Below are 6,678 nucleotides of genomic sequence, written 5' to 3'. Positions count from 1 at the left end.
ATTTTGGTTTACAACTTTGATTATATATGTGTACAATGTACATACATACAATGATTACAAAAAATTAAGCACTGAAACTAAAGTGAATAAAACGCATTTATTTTGTAAATATTTAAAGTCTAAGCAGTATGAACTACAATTTACTGTAACTACACAATACGGAGGCGACCCGCGACAAACCTGATTCAGCTCTATTGCGCGGCTTATTCAAGATCCACAGTGTTTGCTTATCTTTCGCTTAACAAACGCTCGCGAGACACGGAGTCGCTGCGCTGCAACCTTATAATTTAACGTTCAACCACGCCAAATTAGTATGATTTATGAATATACGTATTTAGTACCTGAATACAGTCGGTTAGACTTGCCTGAATGTGAGACTTGTACTGTATGAACTTCTAAGAGCAGATGAGAGATATTTACTGTCGCTAGCTACTGCATATATTGCACTTCATATTTTAATGTTGAAAAAACTTTATGGCATTTTTATAATTTGCGAAGTTAGTTGAAGAATATAGAAACGGAATTGTTACGTTTCGGTACCACGTGGACGAAATTTATTGTTCAATACATTTACTATTATGGATATTAGAACTAAGCTCAATTATTTAATACTTGAAAACTTCAATGACCTATTTTCTATTTTTCAATTTGCAGTGCAAAGCAGAGTCAACCCAACATAGCGGATTCAGCTAGCGCGGCTTATTCGCGATCCACAGCGCTGGCTTATCTTTCGCTTGACAAACGCTCGCGAGACACGCAAGCGCTGCAGCCATCTATCAGGGAACCGCAATTATCTGCACGTTATAAACTCACTACTGCTTTCATACCGCACTTCGTATATTAATGTTTTACAAAATTTATTGCATTTTTAGAATTTGCTAAGTTGGTTGAAAAATGATTATAGAATTGATTCGTTTCGGTAAAAGATAAATAAAATATGATGTTTAATATTCTTGTTTTTATGTATAATAGGAATACGCACAATAACTTAATATCTGATTATTGAAACAACCTATTCTCTTTATTACACAGTTGGAAGTACAAAGCAGAGTCGACCCAACATAGTCGATTCAGCCAGCGCGGCTTATTCACGATCCGCAGCGCTGGCTTATCTTTCGCTTGACAAACGCTCGCGAGACACGCAAGCGCTGCAGCCATCTATCAGGGAACCGCATTTATCTGCACGTTATAAACTTGTGGCGTGTCGCTAACTACTGCATTCTTACCGCACTTCGTATTTCAATGCTGGATAAAATTTACTGCATTTTTTAAATTCGCAAAGTTTGTTCGGAATTTATTTCAAAATAGTTTTGTGAAACAGATGGGTGAATAATGAAGCTGCCGAATACACTGTACGTAGTGTAAATGTAGCCGGACAACTACCAATCTTAAATAGCACAGGAGTCTTATCTTAGGTCGACCACAGATATATTACCGATACTGTATCTCTGTTTTACGACACTTTTCAAATTAGAATACTATAGCTTTAGAGTTTATTCACATCTATAGATATATTTCATGTCCAACGCATCCCGTGTCAGTATTCTTCTATGCAAAGTGTATTTTACATCTACCTTAATACAGCTCAACGACAAGGGCTCTGCCTGTAAAATATTGGATAGAGAATCATTTTATTTGACACTACAAATTCAATGTGTTCAATAAATGAAGCATTAGAACGCTATTATGAGTCAAAAAATTGTACCGTTGGTGTCACTAGTTTAATCACAAAGTTCGACCACAATTGATTCACGCAAGTTCCACTATGTACGAAAACACTTACAGCTCGCTCAATGAAGTAACATCGTTACGTCCCATTGACTACCAAAGCACCCTAATATTATCAACACAAAACACCACACAAAGCAACATTGTGACCAAAGAGTTCGGAAAGTGATTTCCTTCGAACGAATTTTACGCCTTACATCCAAATCTGGACAGTGGATAAAAGCTCGGAAATGTGTATGGACGCTGGTCATAATAGACTGAGGGGAAAGTACACGAAACCAACCCTTAGAAGAAAGGATAGAAAGGCTAAAATACCGTGGGATACGGATGAATTCGGTATGGAAAACTTGATAGGAAAGATTTCCAATACCGCTCAGTGATATTATTGGTTCATTGTTAAGTGTTCGTGGTTGGACATTTTAAAGGATTTGAAGTTTTACTTCTCATATTGCTATATCGCTATGTTTCAGATGATCTTAAGAAATGGTAGCGCGAATGAAGTCTGGGAAGGGAGTATTTACATCTTCCTTCCCAGTCGTTAAGGATTAACAAAGTAATGGACGGATGCGCTTCTTTGAATGAAACTTTTTTTTATAATATAGGATTTACATCTCTCTCCCCAGTCGTCAAAGATTAACAAAGTAATGGACGGATGCGCTTCTTTGAACGAAACTTTTTTTTTATAATATAGGAGTAGCAGACGAGCATGCTGTCCACCTAATGGTAAGTGGCTACTGCCGCCCATGCACATTTGTAATCAACCCCAGATTAGATATTCCTATCTGAGGTCTGCCACAGATGCGCCGCTATCCCTGAGGACTAAGCTGGAACTCCTCGAAAAAGTCTGTCTCCCTTACCGTACCCTTCAAAACGGAACACAGCAGCGCCTAACACTGCTGTTATTAGGTTGAAATAGGTGTGGCGGTGGTTCCGCCGAAGTCGAACCACAAAGGGTTCCTTCAAACTTTATAAACTGGGCATGGCCCTACATCGTATCTTAGGCGTCACGCGGCATACGAAGAACGGCGCACACACATGAGGGGGCGACATCTGGTCTACATTCGGTAATACTGTACCCTTAGTATGAGTTTTTAAGTTTTTACAAAAATGACTGTTTTTGTATTTGTTTACGTATTTGTTCATACATTTCCAATCAGCGCCCATGGCGGACTGTATCAGAACTGATTGGAAAAACAGTTTTTTTTGTGAGCGTACTGGTGGTGGTGCCGTGCTGTTGACAGAGTTATTGTTATATACACGTCAGACATGACATTTTGTTTGTAATATTATCACAATTTTTTAATTTACCATTCGTCGATAAACTAGCACACCCTAGCACGTATTAGCCATAGATTACTTAGAAATCAATTAAAGGAATCGTAATTAATTAGGGTTATGTCGTTTTATCAGTTCCCACGGTTTTCAGCTATCATCAGACTGAATATGTAGGAGTTAAGAACAGAGCCCTTGAAAAAATAAACAAAAATACGCGATTTTAATCTCGAATTCGATTAACAACATACCGCTTGGTATTGCCGACTCACCAAAACGGGCAATTTCCCAAGATCGGCAATAAACCAACATAACTCTGTAATAAATAAACGGACCGGACAAACAGGCAGTAAAACAAAGAAAGGGAGTGAATTAACAACGCGCTTGCACTCACCCCTTAGTAGGTCACACCGAGGTACGTAACACATACATGTTATATAATTGTGTTATCTATTTTTTATATGTTTTTTTATGTATTTAGTCAATTAGTATGGATTACTCCAATAACACTAATGAACAATAATAGATAAAATTTACAATTTGAATAATTAACATAAATACGTTTAAATAATAATAATAAAAACAGATTGTGAAATTTAAATAATACAGTAATTATCCAAGTAGCATCCAAGTAGCAAATGAGTACATAGCCAAGATGATGGTAAATGGTCATTGCCATTCATGACAGGATTTCATTTTATCTGAGGTCGGCCCCAGAAGTGTTGCTAGTATTAACATTTGCAACACTTCCCTCCCCGCGTAATCCGTCATATGAAGGTATTTATAAATTAGTAAATTTAAGTTAACTACAAGATTTTAAGTATTCATAATAATATCTCGTTTTAATAAAAATGAATACAGTAAAATTTACAACGCATATAATTAAAACGATATTTTTTTAATCAAATAATGTTATTACTAACTTACTTTGAATATATCAACAAGTAAAGACGAATAAATTATTGGGACTAATTATGTAAGTACTAGAAACAGTCTACGTGTAATAAAAAATAATTGCAACTGAAATAATTAAAGAATCAAAGTAATAATTGAAACAACAGAATAAACGTTGTCTCTACAGCCATGTTTAAAATAAACTCATTAAATGTGTCTGCAACTGTTCATTAGCATGAGACGGTCGGACAGACGGACCGTAATTGCATATTAGTGGTCGCAGAGTATATAATGTGGTCTGTATGTTTTGCCTGATAGTAACACTATCATTGCCAGTATTCATCTTCAACCATTACTGTCCCACTGCTGAACTCATAAAATGAAAAAGATAAGGACGGCTGCCTTATCTTTTTCCAATAGCCAATTGCGAATTGGTAGACTTAACATACTTTGAGAACTTATTTAAAGATCTTTCAGACGTGCAGGTTTTCTCACGATGTATTCCGACATCGTTAAAGCTAGCAATTGTTAATTTAGAAATATTCACAAATTAACGATGTTCATATGTAAAAAGTAAAATGATAAATTAAAATTAATTGTAGCTGAAATAAATAAAGAATCAAAGGAATATTTGAAACAACAGAATAAACGTTGTCTTTACAGCCATGTTTAAAATAAACTCTTAAATGTGTCTGCAACTGTTTATTAGCATGAGACGGTCGGACAGACGGACTGTAATTGCATATTAGTGGTCGCAGAGTATATAATGCGGTCTGTATGTTTTGCTAGATAGTAACACTATCATTGTCACTCTTCATTCTACCTATTACTGTTCAACCGCTGGGCTCTTACAATAAAAAAAATATAAGTTTAGAGTCTACCGAGTAGATTAAATGCGAATTGGTAGACTTCACATACTTTTGAGAACTTTTTTTAAATATTTTAAAAAGTGCAAGATCTGTTACGATGTTTTCCTTCATCGGTTAAGCAAATCATTGTTCAAAATGAGAAAGATAGGTCCATAGTCTATCATACTTTCACATACTTTTGAGAACTTTTTAAAATCTTTCAGATATTGTGTAAGTTTTATCATGATGTTTTCCTTCATCGTTTAAGCAAGTCCATGGTTAATTTCTAAATTTTCACAAAATAATTATCAATGAAATACATAAAACTAAAAAGCGTATGGATTGTTTTTTTTTATATATAATTTAAAACAATTTATTACCACTTGTTTATGTTCCCCCTCATGACCAATCTATTATTAATATAATTGAATGTATTTCTTATAACCGCTCTATTCTTGTTACCAGCAAGGAAGTCAAGTATTTAATTAAAAGGATGTTTCGCAAGTATTCCTAAAACTGTAACATTTGTTCTGAATGCTCCCGTAAGCACAATATCGATCCATCATTTAAATTTCTAAGCTTAGGGGATGCTAAAACTTGCCTACCGAGCAGTGGTACAACAAGTTAGGCAACAATTTACATAGACATACATGCGGTTAACGCCTTTACAGTCTTAGTTTTAAAGATTATAATGGCTTGTATGTATTGTACACCTTATGTGGTAGAGTTTTAACGGAAGGTGCTATAGGAAAATTATGCTGAATATTGAACATGAGTCGAATAAATAAATAATCGATTCCGTCGATTCTTGAGCGAACGCTCCCAGAGAATGGTTGTTTATTCATTAATAATTGATTCTAGGAAAGTATGAGTATATTTTAACCGTACGTGTAACTGTGTTTTCATGTCATGTAATTGGTAAAAAATACACGCTCTATGTAATTTCATTAAGAATTATTAAATTTTTACCTAAGGCCCGATACCAATACATTGCTACCCTTGAGAATTCTGAGGATAAGTTGGAATGCCTTGAACTCCCATCAAACATCAAAGCATAATACAGAGCTTCACACTACTGTTTTAATATAAAAAAATATGTGACAATGCCACAGAAGTCTGATCAGAAAAGTATATACCGCTTCTATTTTGTAAATAATTTCTGACACAATTACCATCATATTAAGCACAAAACACCACAAAATGTATAGGATCTGTATAGAATTCTAATCCTCGAAGTACCCACCTTATACCTGGAATACATCAGGTAATTCACTACCCAGGCTGTGAGGGCAACGGATGAGAGGCTTTACCTTCGAAGTACTCAAGGTGTCGGCTTACCGCACTAATCCAGACTGTTTCATTACAAACCTATATCTATACTAGTTGTGCTTACGACTTCGTCTGCGGCCTTTAAGAGACGGGACCTTTCATGTTAAATTTATTATGTGTCAATAAGCAGTCATAAAGTTTTTTTTTTTTGTTAACGAGGGGGAAACCTTCAAAAGGTACCCTATGCCGTGGGAGCGACACGGCGTTATGTGGGATTCTTACCGCACTAAAACCACCCCGGTGGCCGTCCTCGGCGCTGCGTAGGGGACTCCGGGATCTCCAAAGGAACGCAACCGGAGTCCTCTTAGCGCGTTGCCCCGTCGGGCTCCACCCAGGCGAGAGTGCTGCTCGCCACTCCGTCTGATGTGCACGACGGTATGCGCCCACAGATACCGCCGTCCTTCCCGGGGTCGCTGGCCGGGCGGTTCGAGCTCCCACTCTTGCCACCCGCAGCCCCGGAAGCCCCTTTTAGTCGCCTCTTACGATAGGCAGGGGATACCGTAGCCCTATTCTGGTCCCGGAACTACAGGGACAAAGCAGTCATAACCTAGTGGTTGACATTCGGCCTATCGATTGAAGGGTCCGAGGTTAGAATCCTTTCAAAGTT

This window comes from Epargyreus clarus, unplaced genomic scaffold (genome assembly GCF_041222505.1).
Source record: "Epargyreus clarus isolate Ecla_fem2 unplaced genomic scaffold, WU_Ecla_fem_2.2 ptg000003l, whole genome shotgun sequence".
NCBI lineage: Eukaryota > Metazoa > Arthropoda > Insecta > Lepidoptera > Hesperiidae > Epargyreus > Epargyreus clarus.
Note: the sequence above shows the minus strand (reverse complement) of the source record.